Here is a 16,904-nt window from a genome sequence, read left to right as displayed (position 1 = left end):
AATATAGTTCCCTGTGCTATACAGTATAAACTTGTTTATTCACTGTATTTCTACTCTTCTTGGTTATTCCTGAGAGAGTTTTACACGAAGTCTCTGCCTTTTGTGTTTTCCCTTTTTATTCTGCTCTTTCTTATTGCAATGGCAGAGTCTGATCGTGGCTGTGGCCTAGCATCTTGGCTTCTGCTTCAAGAAATCATGATTCTGGAATCACAGCTTCCATCATCCTAGACTTCAGTTCCACAGTACTTGGTTATGATTTTGCATTTCCATCCTTACGCCACTTCTACACTGCCATACCAACAAAATTAGCCTCTACCAGCCAGATTTGAAATGCTCCTGCACCGTGATGAAAGAGATAATTATAATCCTCATAATGTTTTCACTTACTTTTTAATTTTTACTTAATTTGAAAGTGGAGGAGAAAGCATTACAGCCCATCTCCCTAATTGTACTCCACATTTTGCAGTTTCCATTACAGAACATCATGAGCTGACCAGAATAACATAATCTTTATTTATCCATTTCTCATAAATACATGGTTTTATTCAGTGAAAAAAAAAAAAAAGGCAAGCTGGTTTTAGAGGGGATGTTTCACTTCCAAAGTATCCCTAGGTGGTAAGACAAATAGAAATCAGAATAATTTATATCACCACTAAACTAAGACTAATGGATGAATTTAAGCTATATTTAATTTATATAAAGTTAATTTATATAAAGAGTTAATTTATATAAAGTAAATTGATGTTTAGAGAAGTTCTGATTTTAAAACTATTAGAAAGCATAATGACATTAGCAAATGGTAATTTACATAACCATTGAAAATGGTTTAAAATTATTGAATTTTAAAATATCGATTACATTTTGAAATTTTGACTGCATGTTAAAAACAAGTATCATAAAATAGAGTGGTACTTTGAGGCGGTAGCTTGCAGTATAGATTGAGGGACTTGACAAGCATGGAGAATTCATAGAGTGTGGTATTCTAATGAGTTTAAACACATTTATGCCAAGATATTTTTGGGAAGCTTATTCACACAGAGGGTACTTTCCACTTCAGTAAATATGTTCCCTAGTGCAAAAGCTCCCAATTCTGTTTGAATTCACTGTGAGATTCTGGCATGCATACTAGTTTGATGTGTGTGCGCACGAGTTTTCTTTCTTTTTCTTTCTTTCTTCCTTTTTTTTTTTTTTTTTGACAAATACCACATGAATGGTAGTGCACAAAACGCAATTAACTTGAACTTGCTAAAAACTGTCTATGGTGTTAAGAGAAAAAAACATAACAAAACAGAAACCTCCCTATTCCCTAATCATCCAAATGAAGAGATTTGAATATCTCTTGTGTATAGCTGAAGCTTTCCCATTCTTCAAGTTTTAGCTGACTTTATTGTGTTTCTGGGAGACAGAAGAAAAAGGAAAAATATGGAAACAATAATGTACTAAAAATATATGAGAATCCACGCTCACTTTTTTTTTTTCATTATAGTTTTGTAAAGGCATGAAAATTGGGCTCTATTTGATTTTCTGTCCTTTGAAGCAAATCTTTGTTTCACGTCGTTGTTTTGGTTTAGACAAATTATGTGCATATCTTTTATGGTCATAAAAGGGCATTAGGCAAAAACTCATTATATAATCATGGACTAGATGACCGGACTAGATGACCTGACTAGACTGTGAAGACATGGGATTGTTGTTTGTTTCCTGTGTGCATGATCGGCTACTTCAACAAGATGTAACGCACCAGAGGACAGTACTTGATTTACCACGAGTCACCTGTCAAAATTATGATCACCTAGCAAATGATTAATAACAGGTACTTGTTATTTTCATTGAAATAATGTGATCTTGGAAAATGACTGAACAAGTCTCAGCCGCTTCATCTGTTAAATGGAATAACAATAGCACCTAACTCAAAGGACAGTCATGAGTATTGAATAGGTTATACCTGTAAAGTCAGTGAACCTAGTGCCTGGTATGGAGCAATCTCTCCCCCACTTTTTTATCTCTACCCATATTAAAATAGAGAAAGATATAGCATATTTTATAAATTCTAAAATACATTTCTTCATATTTTATTATCTCTGAAATAACTGTGTGTCTTGTTTGCATCTTAGCATTGATGCATAGCTGTATTAGTATTTCTGTTTTTCCTTATTGTATAAAATAATGGTGTATCTTACAATAAATAGTGTCTGGCACTCAATTAAAAGAATACATTTTTGATCTTGTAAACGAAGGCTCAAATGTTATACCTGTCGTATATCTTTTCACAGACTATATATAGAAATAGTATTTATCTGATTTGTGTAGGTACCAACAGACTGTTTTGTCTCTAGCTGGTTTTTTTGGCAAGGGCGCTTTTGTACTTAATATTGAGGAAGACAAATCTAAACTCAGAAGTTTCAACTGCAAAGGCCATGTCCCAAATGTACTGTGGAATTGATAATCAACATTTGAAAATTAATCAGCAGAGTCAATAGAAATGTAAAGTTAATTGCATTCGAATATACACTTTACTGCATTTGTTGTGTACAACACAGCAACATGTCCAGTAAGAAACTTGTGCTGTGATAAAAGAGCACCTTCTGAAAGTTAGGAAGGTGTATTCCTAGTTCTTGTAAACAAAATTATGTGCGCAAACCATTAACCTCTGTGAGCAACTGTTTCTTCCATTTGTAAGATGAGTGGTAGACTGGTTCTTGCTGATGTTTATATATGTTTTTATTGCACCAAGAGGTGTGATTTTTCTCCCAGGGCCAACTTGGGTCAAGCTACTTCACCAGGTAGAATAGCTCAATGTTCCTTGGTCTCCCTTGATGTGGAGGTTTGCCTCAAAAAAAAAAAAAAAAAAAAAAAATCAGATGTTTGTGTAGGGTAGTAGAAAGAACACAATACTAGAAGTTTTGCTTCCCAAGATTTTGAATTCTTTCAAGAGGTTGTGCTCAGAGAAGTCAGGGGTCATAGTATTAGGTAATACAGTTACTCAAAGTCTTAGTCGAGCTTCCCAAGACTTCTTGCACTGTGGAAATACAGGCTGCCCTCTGGAATTAGAAGTAGGGCAAGGCAATTTGTATTCATTTCTGTTCAATCAAGAAGGGTTTAGTGGAGGAGGCTCTATTTCACAAACCTTGTTATGAAAGGAGAAAGAATGTTAGCTTAATGCTCAATCCCATTAAGTGTTCAGTAAACCATACTGTCTAGTTCGCAGACTGGGGAAGCTATTTTCTCACTAGTGACAGCAAGAACAATGATATAGTATTAAGAGAGGTGACATTAAACAAGTCTTCACTAACTTACTATGTGACTTTGGGCAAGTCAGGTCTCCTCTGGAGATAATGGCGATCTGCATTTCTTTTTAATTTATCTTCTGGCTCCCAAGGAACATATTGTAGATACTTACTCGACAATTTAATAATTGAGATTTACTTTATACATGGTCCAGTGAGAATGAAAAATGATTACTAAAACTAACAGCACAGAGAAATGAGAAAAGCCTGGTCAATTGTGGTCATAATTTATCAAGAAAAGCTTTTAGAAATAGATAACCAAACTGATGATTCAAAACACTTTCCTGTAGCATGGGTGGTTCAGTGGTAGAATTCTCGCCTGCCATGCCAAAACACTTTCCTGTAAACATTTGTAGACAGCATCAAGAGATCAGAGTTATAATTCAGATTTCTAGTGTTTTGGCGAAAAGCCAAATACATTTTTCACTTTTTTAAAAACATGAACTTGTCCATTAGAAGTGACAGATATTGTCTCAATTTAATTTCTTGATTTAGCTGAGGCACCAAACTTAGTTGATTTCAGATTTCCCCTCTATTCTTTTAACTCACCATTTATTATCTCTAAAAGTTGGTGATATAAGAGAGATCATGGTTGTAGGAAGATTAAATTGACAGAAACCAATCTTATAGAAAAAAAAAGTAACTGCAAAACAAATTTTAATAGAAGGATTGGTGATGCTCATTAATGTGTTCTTTATTATATGATTTATGATGAGGATGTATGCTATAAGTTATTCATAATATTTACATAGAAATTTAGGTTAACTTAGCTAAGGATTTGGAGAGAATATATAGTGTTAGCAAAAACTATAGTTTAGATTTCAGCTTTACTACTTATTGGCTGTATAATTTTAGGAAATTACCTGGTTCCAATATCTGTGAAATAAGGATAATACCTTTTTCATAATTATAAAATAGAATGATACTGTAGGCATAAGACCTACGAAGTGCCATGTATGTATGATGTTCTAATAATTGATCACTAAGGATTTAAACTTTAAGGTAATTATCAACTCATAGTGGTGGATCTGAATTTTTCTTACATGCCTATAGTTCATACCTTTAAATTTAAATGTTAAAGTAAATTAATATATGTGTTTGTTGTTAGTATAAAAATAGTTATAGACTTCCCAATATTTTTCACATAGTATCATACATGGAATATTAAATGTGTATGACACACTGGGGTTTGTGTACATCTATTTAGGACTTGACATGGTGCAAAAATCCTATGCAATATAATTATGACAAGGAAAACTAAAAGTATTAGTGCAGTGTGTACCAAACTTTACAATAATCTAAACATGCTCAAGACCTCGTGACAGAACAGCAACAGACAGTTGTTCCTCATTGTACTCACCGACACTGGGGTTTGACGGGCATGCCCGTGAACCTGTTCCACTTGGGCAGTCCTTTGAGGAATCCAGATGAAGCTACTTAAGCAGAGCCAAGTGATCTTGTGGACTCTGCCTACAGTTACCTCCTCCAGGCAGTCCAGAGGATAAGGGGTGGCTATTTTAGGCAGCACTCTTCTAATCTCTTCATGGCATACCAGTGTGCCATGGCCCATCACTTGAGAATTCCTGAAAAAGATCCTATATATGGAAGCATCTGGCACAGGTTCTAGCAGGACTACTGGATTGGAATATACATAATACTTTAACAGAACCACATATAACATATGAGTCTTTGAAAAGTTATAGAAACGAACTTGGTCACTTACTTAGTGAATACCTTTAACCTTCATGCTCTTGAGCATTCATTTCCTAACCCCTTACAGCTGTCAGTACTGAACAAATATTTATGTGCTCCCCAAAGTTCATACCTAGGGCTGACAAGATACATCATGAAATTATACACATATGTTTTAAAGAATATATAAGCTCATGGTTTTTCAATTAGAAAGTTTTTTCTCAATATTGATTAGTTTTTAATTACAGTTTATTTTTATTATATAATTGTATAAATCAAAAGGACTTCCATATGTGTTAGTGAAAATGTAAGATTAAGAGAGCTAGTTAAATTTTATTGTGAATTGTACAATAATTTCTCCATAGAGTGGTAATATTCATATATTCTCAACAAAAGTCTTGCCAATGGTCAATTAATTTTATTTTAACCTAGATTCTGCCATAGTTTGATGTTCTCTGGGATTCTAGGATTTTATAGACTCAACAAGAAGAAATAATGACAATTAAAGAGTGACAGTTGAGAAGCTACAAAATGACATAATAGTATTTTTCTAGTTAGATAAAAGGCATGAATTGCTAGAGGAATGTTTTAAAATATTTATAGAAACTAAATAGATGTATGATTGTCTAGACTACTGGTCAGGTAGAAACAAGAATTTTAAAATATTTTTATTTTATATTAATACAACTCATATTTTCGTGGCTCATTATGTTATTTTAAAATGTTAGATATGAAGTTAGGAAAATAAATTCTCCCATTACTACTTTCAATATTATGTGTAAATAATTTTGCTGATTAGGCTACTGAAAACTGGTCAATGTTGGCCAATTTTTCTCTTGATTTTCTTTAAACAAATAGCATTCCACCATGTTGACTCTATCTTTTGCTGAAGAAGTGGTAGAAAAATGACACCCCGTGTGTACCCCATCACAATAGTAATCAATGCTATGCATTAGGAATCAATTCTTAAAATCACCTATTCTGCAAGAAGAACAAGCATATGTTTATTTCATGCTTATCATGTGTCCATCATTTTGCTCGGTGCCTTAGAGAATACAAAGAATTGGATTCTAGATATTCTAGAGTAGTTGAAAGCCTGTTTGAAGAAGTAAGTGTTATATGTGACTCACATATGAAATATATACAAATATACTTGATTGCATATAATTTTAAAAATTGGTTTAGAAAAATTAGAGAGAGATGGATTAACTGGAGAAGATTGATTTTTGTATAGTGAGGGCCTGAAATCACCAGAAAAGGTTCAATGTTGATTTTTAAGAAATTATCTTTAATTTTATATCATAAAAAATTTTGCTAAAAAATATTTTTTACTTACTTAGGAACCCGCTATATGGTGCAGTAATAACAATCTTTACAAAGGTTACTTTGACTTTATTCTACTATCAAAAATGTCAAGACACCCATAATGATTTGGTATATTAAGATAACTTTGTCAATTGTTTGGGGGGACTATTAATTTCAGTACCTGGGTCACTCATTCTTTCTGGCATATCCATGATCAGAAAATCTCATGGAATGTCTCTATCCTTTTTTTTCTTTTTGGAAGTTTCAGTACTGTTTTTTGATTTGTTCTTTGACAGTTGTAGTATACAGGTAGGAATATAGGAAGAAATTTAAAACAAATTAAAAGCTCCAATCTATATGATGAAGGAAGCCAAATATTAAAGTAAGAGCCATTGAGAGTGTTTGAAACACAAAAACCAGAAATTTAAAATTCTTTTTCTAAATATTCAGTTTAAGCACAGTTTATTATGTGCTACTGAATCTTTCTAATTTTATGTAGTAGATAGGCTCATGCTTATCTTATTTTGAATTCCTTAACTGTTGAAAAAAAATCTCCCATATCTTAATGCTTAATAGTAAAATTTGTTTCTTGCTGACCTCAGTCATGTGCAGGTCAGAAAGGTGGTCTCCCTGCTTTATAAAGTAAACTAGGGACCTGGGGTCCTTCCAGGCTGTAGCTTTGACCTCTTATACGCTTGAAGTTCTCTCTCTTCAGCTGATTAATGGGAAAAAGAAAGAGAAAGAGCATGGAGAAAGCACACATGCATATAACCATGTCAGCCAGGAAATGATGTGTGTCACTTCCACTCACATTCTGTTGGTGAGAAATGGTGACATGGCACTACTTTGATGTAAGGGACAAGAAAATGTAGCCTAACTGCCAGTCATATAAATGAGAAAAATACATGAGGTACCAGCAATCTCTGAACAAGTCTAATATATATGTACTTATTCAAATCCAGGGACAACTTAGGTACTTAAAATAATGTCAATAAACTGAAAAGAGAATCTGTTTCTCCAGGCAGGCAATAAATAACCAAGGGGAATCCAGTGGGGGATTCTCAAGAAACTGTGCACCAAAAAGGCTACCATTGACGCTAAGTCAGAGATTTATTTTCTGATACATAATATAGCATGAGTTAATGCCAAAATGGCATTAAACAAATAAGTTAGAGAGAAAACCAATTCCCTTTATAGTTAATTTATAAAAGAATCTCTTTCCTTCAATATCTGTAATCGAAGATGGGTGAGTGATAATCACATGACATCTAGGTGCCTGCCCTTGGCAAATGTTATCAACCTCTGCAGTATTTACTCTCATTTATGAAAGGAAGATGATTTAAAAAGAAATATAAAGCAAAACCTACTTAATTCTTAGATTCTTACTTCCTTCATCAATTATAAATCTTAGAAGGATTATTTTAAAGCAAATGTAGTGGGTCTGCATGAGGGAAGAAGAGAGAGATCAATTGGAGATGACTTCAAGGTTGAGCCTGTTTCCCTTTCCTTTTCAATCTCAGTTTAAATAATCAGTTAATCGAGGGAGGAAAGTCATGGCCACTGCTATAGTCTGCCATATATGTCCACATCCACCTGAATGCAGGGAGTATGTATGTGTCTGTATACGTGTGTGTGTTCATACGTGATTTTGTACCTATTCTAGGAAAATAAGGGAAATGGAAAGCAGAGGAGGTGAGAAAATCTAACTAGAGGTAGAATATTAAAAAGTGCAACTTACTTTTAACTGAATTTAACGTATTATTTTGTGTAAGTATAAGTATTTCTCCTGAAAAATCGAATTTTAAAAATGTATTTAAGAAATTAATCAAAATGTTTTTCTTCTAAAGAACTAAGTATAATACTATAAAATTATATTATAGCACTATTACTTTAAAATACATAGAGTATTTTGAATAATAAACTTTTATGTTAAATGCCATCCAAGCCTGTTTGAGTGAAATAATCTCATTTATAATTAGCAGCATTCAGTTAATTTTCTAAAAAGTCACTTAGGAAAATTTTGTAATTATGATGGTTCAACCTTTTCCTTTCAGTTTTTTATACTAGTGATTTGACTTGCACATGCTTGCTTTGTAGATAATACAAAGGTAAAATGATAACCCCATCAGGATTGTTGTATCACAAACAGCCAAAGCTGCAGGGGCTTAGGAGCCCTGCGTCTCCTCCCTTCTGCCCACTGATGATGCTGTCCCCTCCACAGAGAAAGGCTGGGCAAGTTTGGGTCCAGTTAGTTGTGTCCCATGGTCTAGAGCCAGTGAGAAGAGCTTGCATGGAATAAATCTGATACACCAGCTTCTCCTTAGTGCAGTCCTCATTACTGACTTCTGATTTCTGTCTGATGTAATTCAGTTCCAGAACAGCAATCACTATCCACTACAAAAACATATCCAAAGCCTAATATATGTGTTTGGATAGCTGCTTTTTTGTATTATCTACTGTTGTGAATTAATTATACCATCCCTCTCTCTTATTTGTAAAGACATTTGAAAGAAGATATTAGTGCTATATTTAGTTGAATTTGTAATTGCATTACACTGAAGAAAGCATTAAAATCAATTACTCTGTTTACTCTGAGAGGTTTGATTGAATACTCAATTGTAGGGGAAAAACCGCCTCCGTTTAAATTATCTGTACTGTTCATTTATTTGTTTCTGCTTTAAATCCATGAAGTATCTTAAGTACAATGCTATTTAAGCTATTTAAATAGTTCTCTTGTTTCATTCCCAGATTTGTTTCAATCTGTAACTGCATATATTCAAAACCAAATACAACAGCTTTTATCCCAAGCAGCTTTTCCCATACTTCTCTACCTCTGTAGGAAGCATGGTTTGCCATGTCGCTTATGGCCAAAAAAGTCAAAGTTATGTAATAACTCTTCAACTTGCCTCCTACATTCAATCAAACAAGACCTCTTATTTCTCCTGCTGCAGTTCCTTCCACATCTGCTTTTTCTCCCTTTCCTAGATCATTTCCTCTGTATCTCTCAGCTGCAACAGTGTCCTAGCTTTTTACATTACCTCTCTTGTCTTTTTTCCCATGATGACATTGTACATTGTTCTCAGGTTGGTCCTATGGATACATGATGTGGATCATGACACTTCTCTGTTGAAAAGTAGTAAGATATCATAAACTCTTTAGCAGGTTAAAAGCCTTTGTGTTAACCCCACTGAATGCCTACCATGTTGTGCATTATCTAATACAATTGAGCAAAATATCTCTGACTGATTGATTTCTAAATAATGTTTTGTACCACTATGCCATTTATGCCCTTCTGCCTATAATATAACTCTTAAAACAGATCTAACAACAACATTAAAGAATCGTTCTGATAATGAAGACATTGACATATCTGTATCAAGCTATGGAGAGAATATGAGAGAACAAACCTTTGTGATAAATTACCAAATTGTGTTTATCTTTTTACAAAAATGTAGTTGCTTTATTAGGTTATTATATATCATGTAATATGAACTCTGTGATTACTGGTGTTTTCAAAAAATCATCATTGTCATCCTCATCCTCATTTTTTAATACTTGAGATGACTTTAACTTGCTTTCATTTCCATGTAGACTAGTGTTGATCCACATAATCTTTCATGCTAATAAAGCTCTGAGCATGTTGCAGATTGTCTTATATCAGAAGCAATATCTGAGACAGTTTACCATGCAAGAAGTTTATTAGGGAACATGCTTGAGATCAATTCCTGTAGACATGGGAGGGGATGAAATTAGGATTAAGAAGAGGAAGAAATAGAGCTATGATTTAGCCCCAACAAAAGCCTGTGTTGCTGTCCCAGGAGTACTGGAGCTGGAATGGCACTTCAGAGTTGTCCTGAGCTGGGCAAGGGGCTGAGCCTTTCTATCCCATGGTAATCAATCACTGGATGTTGCATGACCTTAGAAGGACTTTCCACCTTGAGCATAGTAGCTAGATAGTCTCTAGGGAAGGATGAAGGCAGTCTTCCTGCAGCACTCTTAGCAGTTGTGAATATAAAGCCTTTGTTTCTGTTAGGAGATGTTGGTGGTGCCCTATAGCATCCATCTCAGATCAATAGTAATAATTCTGCTTGTTGGGATGCTTCTGACATACCTAAAGTTACAGTGCCCTATAAACACCATTTGGACTTGAGGGAGCCCTCTTTTGATGCCAACCATGAAACCATCCACCTGTGAAAAATCACTGTCTCTTGAAGCATTACCATATGGAATGATGAAATTGAGATCATTTAAATAAGAACTGCAAATAATCAGCCTCTTTGGAAGTGGTGTTCTTAGATTATTTTATGAAGATGCATATGTGGATTTAACAGATTAACTTGACATATTGAAAAGGCTGAGAATATGCTTTTAAAGGCAGGGGAAAGTGTAAATGTCAGTAAAATGTAGGTTATCATCAGCATCATACTATGAAAGCAGCATGTTTGAACTGGAAATGCAATGTTTTCTTAGCCCCATCATTTATCATTTACTGGTAAAGAAAAAGAAGCACCAACATTCCACTGTCTTCCTGTGGTAGACAGAATAATGGCTCTCCAAAGATGTGTGACTCAGGATTTGTTACTATGTTACCATACAGGAAAAAGGACTTTGCAGGTATCATTAAGGTTACAGACCTTGAGATAGAAAATCTGAGATTATCCAGGTGAGCCCAAATTAATCACATGATCTTCTATAACCACAGAACTTACTCCAGCTAGTTAGAGAACTGAGATGAAAGAAGAGAAAGGAGAGATTCAGATTGTGAGAGGGACTCCCCATTGTTGCTGACTTCGAAGATGGAGGAAGGAGATGCCAAGCCCAAGAATGCAGGTGCCTCTTGGAGCTGGGAATAGTCCTGAGCTGATTAGACAGCAAACAAGTGAGGACCTCAGCCCTGCAACATCAAGGAACTGAATTCTGCCAACCTTCCAAATGAATAAGGTAACAAATTCTCTTCTAGAGCCTCCAAAAGGAACATGGCTCTGACTACTGTAAGAAAATAAATTTGTTTCATTTAAGCTGCTAATTTTGTTGTAACTTTGTATGGCAGCAGTAGAAGACTCTGTAGTAGACTAATACAGATTACCTGCCTTTCTTTAGAACTGGATCAGACAGTCCAGCGAGATGCAGTAAATTAAAGGCAATGGAGTTAAATAGATAGGAGCAAGGGTAGTAAGTACAGAGAAGAAATGTTAAAATGAGAGAATACTGTTTAAATGTGTTGAATGGAGCTGTAACAACAAATTTTGCATTCACTATTATTTTCCCGAGGTGTATTTTTGGCTAGAAATAAAGATTGTGGTCACAATTTCACTGCTTTTCTTCCTAGGTGTTTTTGAGCAGGTATTTTAGGTGAGTATTGCTTTCAAAACTGCAGAAAACCTATAAAGTTGTAAATAATATTGGTAGAACCAAAGCTGAAGAACTCCTGGAAGGCAGCTTGCCTACATACTTAAAAGCAATGTTGCCATTACATTGTCGTCCTAGGAAGGGCAAGTGCATAGGAAGGAAGAAGGCAATAATTTTACCTGGTGTTTAATTAGCATAACTAATCTGGGATCTACAAACATGCTAGAATCTCAAGGAAGCTAGAATTGTCAGGCTCATCTAGTGTGCAACTTATCAGTAATTCTCTAGTAATTAATTTATGGATTTGCCAATGTATATTCCATATTCAGATGAACAAATAAAATATTTACAGTTTTTGCTTTTCATAACTCATCTAAACTATCTTCATGCATCCTCAAGCATGTGTTAATTGGAAAACCCTTATTTTATTCCAATTTGGTAAACACGGTACTATGCAACTAAAAACAAACAAAAGCCTAGGTTCTTTCTCTCTGCCTAAAAACTAGCCCTTACCCTTATTTCTCTGCCATGGCTGTCCAACGTAATGAATGACAGTGTGGCAAGCAGGGATGTATGCCTCCTGCTAGAATCTCAGGTAGAGGTGGAAACACTGATTTTTGGGCTTCTGCCTCTTTAATGGATCTCCCCATTCTGAGACTCATAGAAGAAAGGCCAGAATATATATCTCACCATTTCTGTATGCCTTCCCCTCTATTCTTGCAAATCTGCCAGGACTGTAGACCCAGGCCGTTCACTATGTCTTCACTATGGCCGAGGTGTCATTTACGTCATTGCATCCTCTTTCCCAAGGAAGTTTCCCCCACCTCCTTTTCTTTGCAACTATAATTGCTGAAAAAAACAGCCTGAGAACATGATTTCATAGGGTCAACATAAAAAGCACCAATATAATAGTTTTAAAATGCTTTTTACCATTACTCTCCCTCTGTAGGAAAACACTGTGTCCCAACAAATGGTGTATATGCTCATTTCGAGCTCTTTTCACCTAAGATGACTGGATCTAGCATTCGAGCAGAATTTGTTTTTTTTTTTTCCAATCAATTTCTCCAGAGGTGAGTGCAGGCAAATTCAGTTTCTGACTGAAGTTCTCTCCGCTTAAAACTGAGCAAGACCCTGCAGGGCCTTCCCAGGGATGGACCCCAGTGTCCCCCACCTCTTGTTTGTAGAAAAACTTTAGATTCCAAGGCGCTCCCCAAGTTCCAAAGAGCAGATTTAGTCAGAGAAGTGAGAAAAAGCAGAAACAAAGGAAAACATTCAAGCAAGATAAAATAATAATAGGTTAGCCAATAAACAAAGTCGAGGACCTTTAGTTCCCCCTCAGGAGCTGCAGGTAGTATCCTGAGCCGTACCCTTGAATTGTTTTGCAGATACTAAAACCACCACCAAGTGGAAGAAGTAAACTGCATTCTGACCACCCGCATGTAAACCCTAGACCCTTCTGGTCAACCACAGTTGACAATTGAGATTTCTGAAACATCACCCTGTTACCTCACCATCAACCAATCAGAGGATTGTGCAGAGGTTGATAATACACGGCGTCACCCTCTCTCCCTCCTGCTGCCTTTAGAATCCTTTTTGTTCAGTAACATTCTCATCACTTAGGTCATTCTTTATGCTCCCAGGAACTTCACCTTCCCCCCACTTCTGGTTTGTACCTCACCCACTTGCACTACTTTAAAGGTGCAAAGTCAGGTGGATCTTGCACACCACTGGATGAGATAACTGCCTCTATTTAATGAAATTTGGTACGGGGGCTGGTCCACATCTCTGATTTCCACCAGAGAATTTTTTCATTTCTGTTCTTAAATATCTGGTTCAAGAGGGATATGGGCCTCCTTAACCCAGTATTTCTTAAGACAATCTTGTTCCCCTCTCTGCCCCCCAAGGAACGTCCAGCTGGCAGGACAGCCACAGCAGAAGTCTGGCCTGGCTGCAGAACCATGGACATCCTTTCCAAACACAGCATCTGAAAACACACCCCAGGCCACCGGGACTGGACTTCCCCCCCTGAATAAGGATCTCTTTGCAAAAATTCAGAATTCAGAAGAGCTCTGGAAAGCAACTTGTCATGACTCTTCCCTTCTTCCTCTTGCTCACCAAACTGGATTTGCCTTTCTCTCACATGGTTGTAACCCTGACTTTCCTTGATTAAACTGAAGGTTGCCTGAGGCAAGGGATAAAGTCCCACCTTCTCGGATTTCTTGCAGTCCTTAATTCAGCGTGGTGCTCCTTGGCTTTGGGCATGAAGCATGGCAGGAACTTCATGTTGTGCAGGATCTTTTTGGTCGCATACGGGAGGGCAACTTTGGTAGCATTTTACAGAATATATTGAATCAACTTGCTAACCTCCATAGAAATGTTAAGGCAGGGAATGGTAGAATTGGTAGAAATGGTAGAAATGACATGGATTTGTCTAATTCAGCCATTTAACTGATTCCTGTAGCATCTCTCTACCACTTCCAGAAATTGGAAACCAGATTTTAAAATTAGAGTACTCAGCCATAAACTTGGGTTTTACTTTTTCTTGATTTGTAAACTTGGAGAGGATAGTTTCCTTCTGCATAAAACGGGGCTAATTAACACCTATATCAAAAGGTAGTTGAGATGACTAAGTGAAGCATCATGTGCAGAACAGTTGGCACCTGGCACATCAAAGGTGCTCAGAAACATTAAGTTGATTTTTATTGTTGTTATCGCATCATTATTGAACATCTCTGTGAATACCTTTAATGATGTGGATGGATGCATTATTTCAAAAAGCAGCCTTATTTAATTTTGGACTCCTCTATTTTCTATAATATTCTTATAACTATGTAATGTCCTTTTATCTTTAATTTCTAGGCCTGCCTTCTGAAAAGCTCAGACAAAACTCCCTCCTTTCCACATGCCTGCATTTTCTATTGTTGAAGAGAACTGCATAACCGCACTGGGTCTCCTTTTCTCTAAGGTTAACACATGTGGATCCATAGGTCAGTCTACACATGATCAGTCCACCTTCTCTCTATTTTGTGTGCTTTGTTTATTGGATTTTGTTGTTATGGCTGTTATTTATTTTGGTTGCTTTCTTTTGTGTTTTTGTTTTGTTTTCAGCTGTTTTCTCTACATCTCTGGCTAACAGAACAGAACACAGTATTTACGACGTACTCTGATAAGCACAGATCAAAATATCAGTAGGTATCATTTCTCATCTTGTTCTGTTTTTGCTGTTGAGCTTCTGTGATTGCTTCTGTTGTTGAATCACATGTCTGACTTCTAGTGAATTGGCAATCACCTTAAACCTTAAAGTTTATGTATTTTTCCCCACAAAGGATGCGTTTGATTAACATTTCCCTTTTCTATATCTCTGTCTTAATTCAGTGGATCCAAAAAGCACTATCTACAGATATAATGAATGTAGTACATTTCATACAATAGTCTATGGCTTTTCATTTGAAGAAAAATAAGCAGTACATGAGGGAAAACAGGAATCACCTACGTGCATGTTGTTTAATAGGTAAGGTATCACCATGCAGTGGGGTTCTTGTTGTTGGCTGGCATCCCTTCCTGCGTGTCCTGGCTCCCTTCATCTCATAGGCCATCAACGTTGTGAGCATCTGTCTCCTGACTGGCCAAAGGACAATCCATTCCATGTTTAATCCAAGACTGTTGTTAAAAAAGAACAGACTTACTAGCCAGAGTGTTGTGCCAGTCATTGTTTCAGTCAAACGCATCCCTGAAATTTGATTTCTTTAAATTTCTCAGGAGAGAGGCAGAGGTTAGCTATTTGACATTGGAGGGAGTGAAACAATAGTAGGAACTAAATGCTTAGACTAAGGCTAGTTTGATGTGGTACCCAGAAGATTATAATTTCAGGGATTATTTATGAAGTTCACTGAAGAGAACTGTGACAGGAAGTAGAGAAAATGTACTTAAAGTTGCGTCAATTTATACTTATTTCATCATATGTTCTTTTTTTGTTCTTTCCTGCTTAGAATTTATTAGAATAACTATCCTCTGAGGTACTTTTAAATTCTTGTTTGTTATGGTTCAGATGTTTCTATTAGTGCTAGAGGAAATTCAGGTGAAAAATCAGTTCACTATCTTTGAGGAAGCATTTAATGTGGCATTCTACTGTTAGTACATTTGCAAAGTTTAATAATCCCTGTTGTTGACATTATGAGACTCTTACTCCAAATACTTCAGAAAATCTTTAAAAACTTGCTTACTCAGAAGTTTCTGAAATTTACAGTTACATATGCAATTGCTGGAACGTCAGATATTATTTTTTGAATAGGTTTTGTTCACAAATTATGTTACTGTCCACATAGGTTGTATCAATATTATAACCTTTATTCTTTCTATGTAATTAAAAATTCTAGTCGTTTTGTGTATAATAGATATTGGGCTAAATTTTATATATCCTTCGTGTTTCTTGTACAAGTACTCATAGTTCAATTGTACGCCACCTTGTGCTTACTTTTAAGCCTTTTTTTTCTGAATTATACTTAGTCAGACCATGCAATTTATTGTCCAGTGACACTTTTCCTAGTAAATTGAGGCACTAAAAGTAATTGCTCTGGGGTAAACGACAGCTCTTCTAGGAAATGATGGATATAAGATCACCCTATCTATAACATGTGCTCATTTAGAAAAGTTAGAAAATCAGATAAATAATTAAAAATCACCCACAGTCCCTCAGTCTTCTTTCTGTCTTGCTCTCTCAGTAAGTATCTGCATTTGTTGTTGTGCATATATGCTTATACATACATTCATACTTGCCCATATCCATATTTATATGCACAAATACACACATATTATAGGATTGGATTTGCAATTTTTAAAAAATCTTTCAATGTCACCATATTATATGGATGTGTGCAATGTCTATTTAATTCCCCTTTATCAAATGTTTAGGTTTTTTCCAGGTTTTGATTATTAATACCATTGTGATGATAGCCTTGTACGTAACTATTTGTCTATACCAGTGGTTTTGCTTATAGTAGATCACTAGAAGTAGAATCATTGGATCAAACAGTGTTAATATGGTAATGTTCTTGACATACTTTTCCAGGTTGATTTTTATAAAAATTTCCTGAGTTAGCACTATTGTCAGTCTATAAGAAAGCTACTTTACCACTCCCTTACCACACCAGTGCTGGGCCATATCATCTTTAGTTTCTTTCATCCTTAGTGAAACTACAATCACTTTGTTGAAAAACTGGCAAAAAAGTCTTAAATTCAACTAAGTTGAAACGTCAAACTATACTTAAGGTT

At 35.6% G+C, this 16,904-nt stretch overlaps 1 long non-coding RNA gene across 1 annotated transcript in view; it reads left to right on the top strand.

Annotated features, from left to right (window-relative positions):
* LOC116663601 overlaps positions 1-14,329 on the top strand; it is a 190,346-nt gene extending 176,017 nt beyond the window's left edge. Inside the window, exons 3-4 of the long non-coding RNA XR_004319821.1 lie at positions 10,987-11,225; positions 13,538-14,329. This is a non-coding gene — a long non-coding RNA (uncharacterized LOC116663601). The remainder of the gene's footprint in view (positions 1-10,986; positions 11,226-13,537) is intronic.
* Positions 14,330-16,904: the final 2,575 nt, after the last annotated feature.

The sequence above is a fragment of the Camelus ferus genome, chromosome 5 (genome assembly GCF_009834535.1).
Source record: "Camelus ferus isolate YT-003-E chromosome 5, BCGSAC_Cfer_1.0, whole genome shotgun sequence".
NCBI classification, from domain to species: Eukaryota; Metazoa; Chordata; class Mammalia; order Artiodactyla; family Camelidae; genus Camelus; species Camelus ferus.
This window is presented reverse-complemented; position numbering and strand designations above follow the sequence as displayed.